This window comes from Cuculus canorus, chromosome 3 (genome assembly GCF_017976375.1).
Source record: "Cuculus canorus isolate bCucCan1 chromosome 3, bCucCan1.pri, whole genome shotgun sequence".
Classification (NCBI taxonomy): domain Eukaryota; kingdom Metazoa; phylum Chordata; class Aves; order Cuculiformes; family Cuculidae; genus Cuculus; species Cuculus canorus.
Window position 1 is genome coordinate 56,712,751 of NC_071403.1, and position 11,959 is coordinate 56,724,709.

An 11,959-nucleotide genomic window follows, 5' to 3' on the forward strand; every position below is an offset into this window, starting at 1 on the left:
AGGGAAGAAAAATGGTGTGAGAAGTACTAGTCCAATCCTTTCACCTGAAGGATGTGATGAAGTTAGGTGTGCTAGAAATGGGTGCCTTTTATGAGATGCCTTTCAGTTTTAAGGACTCCTTGTCCTATTCCTGCACTCCCTCAAAGGTTTAAGATGAAAGAGGGGAGGTTAAATTAGATATTAGGAAGAAATATTTTTTGTGAGGGTCGTGAGGCACTACTACAGGTTGCCCAGAGAAGTCATGCATGCCCCAGCCCTGGAGGTGTTCAAGGCCAGGTTGATGGAAGTTTTGGGCCACCTGATCTGGTGGAAGGAGTCCTGGTCCGTGCCACCCCCCTGCCACAACATCGAATGCTGGAAAAAAAATATCTGTCTCCAAAACAATTGTTTTAAAAATTAGCTTCTCACCTAAAGGAATGAGGAAATTTTAAGCAGAAATTTTAGGCAGAAATCCCAACAGCAGCTTAGGTGTTCTTGTTGTGTAAAGACTTGCTTTTTTTTCTATTAAGAAAAAATAAATTTTTAAGAAAGAATTGGTGACGTGCAGCTGCAAATAAAAATAAGGTCTATGTTTGTCTTTTGCCCTAATTATATCATAACAATACATTAATATTGATCCTTGCCATGTGGCATTTTGAACCCCCCTGGTACTCATTGTATGCAATCCGGGGTCAGGTATGCAGAATTTGTTTAAGCATTTTTTATGTATTTCTCAGGTTAAAACGGTGGGGGAAAATGACTGGCTGTAAATTATTCAACAAAATAAATTATAGATATGGAACTCAATGGTACTACAGATTTCCTATATTTCTGTCAAGTACTTAGAACACCAAATGATTACTTAAAACCACCATTCTAGAAGTGATACTTCCATTCTGCGAAGGCACTGGTAGTTTCTTCAAACAGTAGCCTCTAATAATTGTCCTTATTTGTGCAGGCAAACATTACCCAGAATTTGGAGTCTCCTGTGACATGCAAAACAATCACTTAGAAGATATGAGCCCCACAGTATTTCAGGGCCCAATGACTATGCTTGAGGCACCTATGTGTCCTAATGAAACCTGCCTGCTCTGAGACTATAGGCAACAATCTTAGGCTCCAAATTTACATAGTAACTCTGCTTCCACAACCACTGGAAATTTTCCACAGCCTCAGTCATCTATTTCAGGAGTTTGGGAAGCTTTCAATAACTACAGCAGGCAGCCTACTTAGTAGGTGCTCAGCATTTTCAGCTCACAGAGTTAAGGCACTTCTGTGAAAGAACATTAAATAAGGAAGTTTTTTAAACTTTGTCATCCGTGTATACTAAAGCAAAAAAAAAGCCAGCTTTGGCTAAAGATATCCAAGCTAATGCTAAACTAAACTGATGTCAGATATCTGAAGCAGTGTAAACTATTTTACTGTCATACTTTGTCTGGGGTAAATAACTGCTGAACACTACAGATATAGTTTAGGTAGTGCTACATGGTAATAAATGCTGTAGAATACATTTCCCTTGTTTCTTTATTTCTTCATCCATGGAGTCAGTGGTGACTATGATAATCTTAATTTCTGAGGTGATGCCTTTAGATGACAGCTATCATTTAGTGGAAATCATTGTAACTGTTTAAGCACAGTGTTTCTTTATGTGATTTTCAGAAAGCTTAATCAAGCTTTATTTTCTTTTATTTTAAGTTAAGTGTAAAAGTTCAGAGACATCTTCTTTTAGACAAAATATTGTTTCTTCTTCATTCTGCTTTGTGCCTCTAGTAATGCTCAAGTAGTGACTGGAAGCAGAAGGGCCACAATACTTTCTGACAACATGTGCACTCCCAGATGCTATAATTTCTTTCTCTTCTTCTCCTTCTCATTTGTTAGAACTGAGGTCTAACTATGGTGAAGTTTTGCACATTAAAATTAGGTTTCTCTGAGTAATGATAGAACAGATAATAAACTTGCAAGATTCATGAATGTCTGCAGCTTGGAGGGGCTACAAGTACTCCAGAGTCCAAAATCATTCTGAATCCTACTTCAGTCCTACAAGTACTCTGGAGTACTTGTAGGACTGAAGTAGGATTCAGAATGATTTTGAAGCATTGGGGAAATGCTGTGGAATCAACAAGATGAAATTCAAATCAATACAAATAAAAAGCACTACACGCAGAAAGGAGAAAACAAGGCACACATAACAATAAGATCCAACTGGCCAGGCAATAGGAGAGCAGAAAGGTGGAAGGCTTGAGAACACTATAAAGTGTGCATCAATCAGCACTGTGATACAGCCCTGTAAATAAGGCATATCCATTTAAAACCAGAGCGTCATACATACAACCCAGGAAATACACTTTTTTTCAGCTCTTTTCAATGATCACTAGGTTCAGCTGAGTTTAGCTTACCCAGCCTGGGAAACAGTTTCCAAATACTGAGACTGAGGAAAAGCAACAAGTGATTTGAAAAATGTGCCCCTCAAAGTAAATTAATTTGTCTTGCTTTATTTAAAAAAAAAAAAAAAAAAAAGAGAGGTCATGAAGGAATTTATAATAATATTCCAGTAATTAAAAAGTTGTGAAAAAAAGGTGGGCATCTGTGCTAGAAAGTTGTCATCCATACAAAGAGTATCTCCACATTTAACAAAGACTGGAAAGGATATGTCTATGTAATGGTACAGCCAGGAAAATTTGGATTGGATATTGAGACATACAGCAGCAACTTCTCTCAGCTTGTTGAAGAATTTCCTCCATTGTGGGGTATATAAAAATAGCCTGGACAAGAGTTTACCAGGATAAGGTAAATTAGATACTTTGTCACTTTATGAGGGGGAAAATGATGGCCCTTTCTACATGCTATAAAGCGTATCTCCATTAATTGTGTTGCTTTAAATGATCTAAAGAAATTGTTTCATAAAATAGCATTTTGGATACTTCAGTACTCGAGCTATGTACTTTAAGGTTTTTTCAGAGGTGCAGTTTCTAGTCGGCTGCTCTTCCATGCTTTCTGAGAATCAGAAAGTGTTCATAAAGCAGAAAATCCTGCTAGTCAAAGTCATCACCAAGTCTGAAGACTTGACATATTTTTTAATATTTCTTTAATGCATTAATATTGATTTTTGATTTGTTATATTGTGTGTATAGTGATGATTTCCTCGTCAGACTGGTAGGCAATAGTGGTTACTAGCAACATTTTTTTTTTCTTTTACAGTCAAAGACATTTACTCCTACACAAAATAACGTCCGTTTTGCAATCAATAGCAACACTGAACAACTGGATTTTAAATCATGGTGTGTAATCAACAGCAAGACTCAAATGGCAGAATCTGTATTGTTCTTTCATGATCAGACAAATTGAGATCTCTGTTATCTTTTAAGTATCAAAAATTGTGCAGTGGAGACATTATATTTTCATTAATATGCATGGAATTATACATCTGGCTACTGTCAGCTGTTTTATGTTACTGGAACAATGAATTAACCTTACACCATGTGGGCAACTCTGCAAAATTATATATTATAACAAGAGCATCCCTTTCCCACCTCAGATGATGGCAATAACTTTGTATCATAAAACATTATAAAGCAGTTTAATCTCCTTTTATGCATGAAGTAACTTAATCTTTTTATATTGTACCAGTTCATTTCAGTACATCTAATAGTAACAATATCTTAATATGAGGTGTAGTAGTATTTTTCACTTCATCTCTCCTGGGTTGCAGAATTTGTTGCAGCATCTTCAGTTCCCTATGACAATTCTATTGGTTTCTTCTCTACGATCTGTTATACCCCAAGGAAAATTGCAGGTGCCCTGCCAAAAATCACTAACATTTGAAGGGTCCCCCAAAGGCCTCTGGTTTTCCACTTCACTGCACATAATCGTGTGTTCCATGACCTTCATGACACTTTACCACATGCCCTGAAAAAAGAGGGAGAACTAGGTAAAAAAAAAAAAGGAAATGACCAAAATTAAACACATTATTTATCTGGGTTCTCATAACATCCATAGATTAATGCATAAATTACTCTAGAAAATTTGTCTTCTATTCAACTTCTCAGACTTTTTTATTTTGACTTTTGTATCTTAACTCCTTATTCCTCAGAAGATACCTGTTTTTCTAACTGACTTCCAACTAAGGGACATGTAGAAACATTCTTGTAATTGCTTTGAGCTTATTCTCAGTGACAAATGCAAGGTGTTAATAGCTAAACTAAGATAATAAAAAGTGTATTGACATCTTCAGTGTAGAGTAGTCCTTTGAATTTTCTTTTTGCATTTGTTAACTCCTGCGTCTTACACTATTATCTCTACCTGTGGAGAATAATCATCCCCTTATCCTGGTACTTAATATTATATACACTTAAAACTGTTAGACTTCAGTGAAAGTGATTTGGTGTTTATTACATCAGCAATTTTAAATTACCTTCCAGGCTCATTTTTTTTTCCCTGAGTATTTATGAGCAACTGTGTACTAGCAGGATGGCTGTGCCTGTGGTATTCTAATTCTGCATACGTAGTACCAATTTGTTAGGAGGCAGAAGGATTTGTTTCTTTTTATATATTTTCAAAGAAGGGGCTAGAAGTGTGAAAAAAAAAAAAAAAAGGCAAATCTGGGGGAAGTAATCATTCGCTTAAGATATTCCTAGCCTGTAGTTCACATTGAGACTAGACTCTAACGTAACACCCACATGGAAGACCTAACTTGGAGAAAACGGTGAGGAATCTATACTGAGTTCCATTCTGTGAATACTTGCGTCTAGCATCCCTTCGCAATCATAACCCAATTGCAAACTATATCATGGCTTGTGGCTAGCTTCCAACTAGTTTTTGTTCCTTAAGGTGCCACAGAAAGTGGAAACCAAACAAAACTTCAAGTTCAAAAAATAATTCCTCTTTTCACTCATCCTGAAAATAGCTGGACTTCCTGTACTTAGATGTAAATGAGTTAAATATTCTTTCTGTATCGATTCATAAAGAACTTCAGCACATTTCTATTTTAAATTGAAAGTGATGGTCTGAAGTTTGACGTCTCTCCAAGACTGCTATCCTTTGCTGTTCTCCTTGGGAATGTCGATTTCACACTGTAAGATGACCTTCCTATCATAGAATCATAGAATCATTGAATGGTTTGAGTTGAAAGGGACCTTAAAGATCATCTAGTTTCACCCCCCCGCCATGGGCAGGGACACCTCCCACTAAACCAAGCTGTTCGAGGCTCCATACAGCCTGGTCTTTAAAGCTTCTAGGGAGAGGGTATCCACAACTTCCCTGAGCAACCTATACCAGTGTCACATCATGAAGAATTTGTTCCTAATGTCTAGTCTAAATCTTCCCCTCTACAACTCAAAGCCATTCCCTTTCATCCTCTCACTACATGCCCTTGTAAAAAGTACCTTCCCAGCTTTCTTGTACACACCCTTCAGGTTCTGGAAGGCCCCTATAAGGTCTCCTTATAGGCTTCTCTTCTCCAGGCTGAACAGCCACAACTCTCTCAGACTGTCCTCATAGCACAGGTGCTCCAGCCCTCTGACAATCTTTGTGGCCCTCCTCTGGACCCAATCCAGCAGTTCCATATCCTTCTTATGTTGAGGATTCCAGAACCAGACACAACTCCAGGTGGGGTCTCACAAGAGAGGAATAGAGGGGCAGAATCACCTCTCTCTGATGGCCATGCTTCTTTTGATGCAGCCCGGGACATGGTTAGTCTTCTGGGCTGTGAGTACACGTTGCCAGTTCATGTCAAGCTTCTCATCAATCAGCATGCCCAAGTCCTTCTCTGCAGGGCTGCTCTCAATCACATCATCCTCCTTCCTGTATAGAAACCATGGATTGCCCCAATCCAAGTGTAGGACCTTGCACTTGACCTTGAATTTCACACAGGCCCACTTCTCCAACTTGTTCAGGTCTTTCTGGATAACATCCTGCCCTTCTGGTGTGACAACCGCACCACTCAGTTTGGTGTCATCTGCAGACTTGCTGAGGGTGCACTCGATCTCACTGTCTATATAATTGATGAAAATATTGAACAGCACCAGTCCCAGTACTCACCCCCTAGGGACACCACTTGTCATGGATCTCCCTCTGAACACTGAGCCATTGAGAACTACTCTCTGAATGTGGCCATCCAACCAATTCCTTATCCATCAAGCAATCCACTCCTCAAATCTATATTTCTCCAACTCAGAGAGAAGGATGTTGTGGGTAACTGCTTCAAAGTCTTTACAGAAGTCCATATAGATTACGTCTATTACTTCTCCCGTGTCCACTGGTGTGGTTAGGTCATCATAGAAAGCCACTAGGTTGGTCAGGAAGGACTTGCCCCTGGTGAAGCCATGCTGGCTGCCTCTAATCACCTTCCTGTCCCCCATGTGCTTTTGCATAGCTTCTAGGAGGGTCTGTTCCATGATCTTCCCGGGCACGGAGGCGATGCTGACATGTTAGTGGTTCCCAGGGCCATCTTTTCTACCCTTCCTAATATTGGACACAATGTTACCTTTCTTCCAGTCACCAGGGATTTCCCCTGACTGCCGTGACTTTTCAAATATCATAGAGAGTGACTTGGCCACCCCATCAGCTAATTCCCTCAGGACTCTAGGATGTATCTCATCAGATCCCATAGACTTATAGATGTTCACGTTCCTCATGTGGAACCTGATACTCCCCTACACCCCTGGTCTCCCTCTTGTTGTCCATTGACCCAAGAGGGGTGAGAAGAGTGGTTATCAGTGAAGACTGAGACAAAATAGTTGTTGAATACCTCAGCCTTCTCCTCGACTGTTGATGCAAGGCCATCATTCTTGTTCATCAGTTGCAGTATGCTTTCTTGAACCTTCCTTTTCTGGTTGACGTACTTGTAGAAGCCCTTTTTGTTAGTCTTCATTTTCCTTGACAAGTTCAGCTCCAGCTGTGCCTTGGTCTTCCTGACTCCTTCCCTACACAATCAGGCAGCATACTTATACTCTTTCCAGGTTACTTGTCCCTGCTTGTACTGCCTGTGCAGTTCCTTCCTGATCTTCAGTTTGACCCAGCAGTTTGCCCTTGCTATGTTTAGGACTGAATATTTCTGCCTGAATAAACCCTGCATTTTCCCCCTCCTTACCAGAAACAGCTTGCTTGCTCTCTGGATGTCAGGGCACTGGGAATATCATTGGATAACCACTCTCCTCAGATCCACTTCCAGGGTCCTGGATCCTTCTGTCAGGCAAAAGGAGCAGGTGCATGGAAAAAAATCTATGGTCAAGACTGAAGTCCAGTGTGTCTTAAGATTTGCAGCCTGTTTTTCAGAGTCTTGCACCAAACACAAGGAAGAAATGATTCTCCTCTGTTTTGGATTGTCAGATGTGAGTAGATTTTCATAAGAACTAGCAATATAACAGTTCTGACGCCAAGTGGAGAGAGAATTCATTTTCTCAAATGATTGCAAGACTGTTACACATCACCTCATAACATAGCAATACATGTGTTTAAGCTTATATTCTAAAAACAAACAAGGTTCATTTTCATGTGTTGATACCTTCTCTCATTATTTATTTATTTATTTATTTATTTATTTATTTATTTATTTATTTATTTTTAGAATTTCTAAATTTTTGGTGGAAAGAATAGCTAGGAAAATTCCAGGCCTACTAGTAAAATCTTGGCAAAACTCTGAGCAATGGATGAAGAGGTTCCAGAATAAGATACTTACTGCAGGTTCCACAAAAAAAATACGGACATCTGCTTTGACATCTGAATATTACTTTGGTCCAAAGAAATTCTTTTAAATTAATTGTGTGCTTGAGAGACCTAGGAAGTGATCATTGTCATGATAACTTGTGCTAAGAAGCATTAATGCACTTGATATTAGCAATTCCAATCAAACCATTTGAGTACAAATTGATATACCTGATATTATAATGTCTTACTAAAAAGACTTTCTGTCCTTCTTGTTTCAGTTCCTGGGTTATATGTTCCCTTAGCTTCTGAGGCAGAAGTCAACAGAAATTGCACATAAAGAACTAGGACAGCATACTGGCCTCTAAGGAAGTCTGATGCCCCAGGCAACCTGGAAATCATCCATCCTTCCTTACTTTCAGTCTCTCACACAGCAGAGATACTTAAATTACACAGCTTTTACTATGCTGGTTCATATACGTCTCTAAAGAATGTGGATATAATTGGCAACTGCCTAAGAAAACAAAGGAAAGAAAAATGCACCCAAACTTAAAAAAATCATGACAGAAAACCGCAATTGTTTGTTTTACTTTCCAGACCTGTGCCTCAAGCAGGATTGTGTCAGATGCCAAGCAACATGGGAGAAAGACAGTAATTTTTTTTGATTTAAGATCAAGTTTTGTAAACGATTGCCTTGCGCTTGCATCTCAGAAAAAGACAAGGTGAACCTACAAGCAATGGGAGGTCTCTTCTCCCTATAACATCTTACATGATGCAGCCTCCTGCAAACTGATTTACTCAGCTGAACACTTCACTTGATGCCTATTTACTTGGCAAAGTGCCAATACAGAAATACAGAAGCTGGTATTTGAAGGAGTTGGTTTGTGCACTAGAAGATGTGTTAAATAGAATGAACACACTGAGTCATATCAAAAGTTCACTTAGGCCACTAATGTGTTCCCAGACCTAACATAGGAGGCAGTTAGGTATGAAATTTCTATGCATTCAAATGACTGTTACCATACCTAGAATTCCAAAAGTAAATATTTATATACAGTTATGAAAAAGAAAGCAAAAGGACAAGGAGGGCAAGGTACTCTGGTCTACAAGAGAAAGATAAATTCATGTCTTAAAAGGTGGGTTTATCGGTTTTGTTTGTAGAGTCATGACTATGGTCAGAAACGCATTTCCACATTTCAAAGCTGAAGCATAGCAACATCAAATTAGAGGCAAAGAAATTAAAAATGGTTTAATTGATACATAATTATATCATTAAATGTATTTTTTTATTACACAAAAGGTTAATATCACAGCAACTTATTAAAAGATTTTCTGCAAACCTCATCAAGAAAGTTAATAATTTAGATACCATACGAAGTACAAGAAAAATCCCTGTGATACATTTGTCAGTATAAAGCAGCAGTTTTCAAGGTTATTCCTTTCATATGTCTTAATAGAGGTGAATGCTGCTAACTGGAAAACTAAATATACTTTAAGATTTATTATTTCAGTAATTGCATTTCAGGTGCTAATTAAAACCAAAGCCAAGAAGAATATTTCAGAAGGGGATAAAAAAAGTTACTTTTTCTGAAAACACACTTACACATGATAGAGAGTAGACATACAAACCACTACTTAAAGTTCCTCCATTCAGTATCTGAGAAGATGTACATGCAGATCTTGCTCAAGAGAGCTATTTTTTTGACCAGAAATGCTGCCATTCCCCCGCTTGGTAAGACCACAGAATACCTATCAATTCACTACACAGTGCTATGTTCTGGATGGGCCAAAGAGTCAATGAAGAGGCAGAACAGCTAAAGGAGATTATTGATTTTGGCTCATGCAAAGTAAACCAAAGTTAGAACCCAAATATTACACCTCCTAAGCTTTAGAAAGACGTTTGGAAACCAGTTCTACAAGTGTGAAATACTTCCAGATTAGAAAGATCAGGAAACAGAATGAAGGTGCTCTCAAGACAAAGTAGAAAGTCTGGGCACCAGGGGAAAAAAACGTAGAAAAAGACCTTAAGATGATGGAGTCCTGTGAACGTAACACTGCCAAGTTGACCGCTTAAGTATGTCTTTAAGCATTATGTCTAAATGGTTTTAAATGTCTCCAGGGATGGTAACTCAAGCACTTCCCTGTGCAGCCCGTTACAGTGCTTGACAATCCTTTTGGTGAAGAATTTTTTTCCTAATATCTAGTCTAAACCTCCCCTGGCACAACTTGATGCCATTTTTTCTTGTCCTATCACTTGTTACTTCAGAGAAGAGACCAAAACTCACTACAACCTCCTTTTAGGTAGTTGTAGAGAGCAACCAGGCCTCCCTTCAGCCTCCTTTTACCCAGATTAAACAAATGCAGTTCCGTCAGCTGATTCTGGTAAGACTTGTGCTCCAGATCCTTTACCAGCTTTGTTGCCTTTCTTTACACAAACTGCAGCACTTTGTAGTAAGAGTTCCAGAACTGAACACAATATTTGAAGTGTGGCCTCACCAGTGCCAAGGACAGGGAGACAATCACTTCCCTTGTCCTGCTGGATACGCTGTTTCTGATGTGACAAAATACTATTGGCCTGTTGGCTTTTGTGACCACCGGGGCACACTGCTGGCTCGTCTTCAGCTAGCTACCAGCCAACACCCATATGTCCTTTTCCGCTCGGCAGTTTTCCAGCTATTCGTCCCCAAGCCTGTAGCATTGCATGGGACTGGGGCGGCCCAAGCATAGGACCTGGCACTTAGCCTTGTTGAAGGCCATATATTTGGCCTCACCCCATCAATCCAGCCTGTCCAGATCACCCTGAAGACCTTTTCTACCCAAAGGCAGATCAACACTCTCATCGAACTTGGTGTCATCTGCCAGTTTACTGAGGGTGCACTCAACACCCTCATCCTGATTGTTGAGAAAAACATTGAACAGAATACTAAGCCCTGGGGAACACCAGGTCATAGAATCCTCTGTAATTCTACAGGAAGGTTGAATGACATTCTCTAGATAGATGTGATTCATGTAGATTGTTAATCCCTGGTAGGACAAGAACTAGTCTAATGATTTGGATAAGTTTCCTCAGTTAGTAAGCAGTGGTGTCCATTTACCATCACTGTCTATTTTGAAAACATACACAAGATTCCTATTTTCTGCCAAAGGGACTTCAGCTTTGTTTCAAACTTTCACTGAGAGGATGAGAAAAAAAGATATGAGGATATAGGTGTTCCAAGAATCATATTAATGTAGAATTAATCTAGAAGAACATTTTAGTGTCTCTTTCACAATCATTCATTACATCGTGGCAACAAACTGTATAAATCTTCGTCTCTTTTCCCGTTTCCTTTCCTTGTTGATGGATGTAATAACCTCTAGGAAAAATGGAGTTATTGTAGCAGGCTTTTCATCCTTATTGGTATTATGTTTGTATTTTAAAGAACTGGTTATGAATCAGGAGTAGTAATGGATGAAAGAACAAAATTGCATACAGGGAGAAAATACCAAGGTAGAAAAGGAGAAGAAAGTTAAATGTGAGGGTAAAGATGACTTTATTTGTGTGAAAAGTATTATGGATTATTTTTCATTCCTTCTTAGCCACAGATTAAAAAAAAACTGTTTTCAATTTTCTTTCCTCAGTTCAGACTTCTAGTGCCTATATAAACATGGGGAATATTGCAAATCTAAGTGGGATATCTTGTCTTTTTTTTATAAAAAAAACCCAAAACCCAAACAACTCTTTTTTTCATTATCCTAATGGAAAAATACTATTATCCTTTTCCTGTATCCTGTCCTCGAGAGACTAGTTCTTAAACAAAATATACAATAACCTTTGGTTGAAAAAACAGCACAAAAAAGAATGAAAAGGTACAAAACATCAAGGCCAAGATCAAATCTCATATACATAAGCAGTGCAGTAGAAGATGTTGCTGGAAGTTCTCATAGTAATTTCTCTTGATCTTTGCCTCATTTTACAAGCACATAATATATTCTTTTCCAGTTTTACACCTGTGCAGTCACTCTGAAGACAACAAGGCCAGCCAGGCAGAGTGATATATCTGACATACAATTGATGTCAACAACACTCTTTACGTAGGTGCAGAAAGCTGAATCAGAGCTCAATTACATCTGGTGGTACAGAAAAAGTAAGGGATATTTTTCATAGCATTTTATTGCACAGGCTGAGGAATGTCATTAGTGCCGTGTATTGGTTATTTGTCTGGGGCAGATCAGACATAAAATGCAACCTAATTAAAAGAAATAATCTTTCAAATGGAAATCTTTGCCGTAATTACAAACACATCTATCTGCTATTTACACTTGAAACTGTGTAGAAAAAGAACACAAAGAGGGAGGG

General features: G+C 38.7%; 1 long non-coding RNA gene across 5 annotated transcripts in view; it reads left to right on the plus strand.

The window, feature by feature from the left end:
* The window catches only part of LOC128851836 (uncharacterized), a 111,447-nt gene extending 107,502 nt beyond the window's left edge, over positions 1 to 3,945 (plus strand). For all 5 annotated transcript variants that reach the window (XR_008449340.1, XR_008449339.1, XR_008449337.1 and 2 more), the window contains one exon: positions 3,178 to 3,945. This is a non-coding gene — a long non-coding RNA (uncharacterized LOC128851836). The remainder of the gene's footprint in view (positions 1 to 3,177) is intronic.
* Positions 3,946 to 11,959: the final 8,014 nt, after the last annotated feature.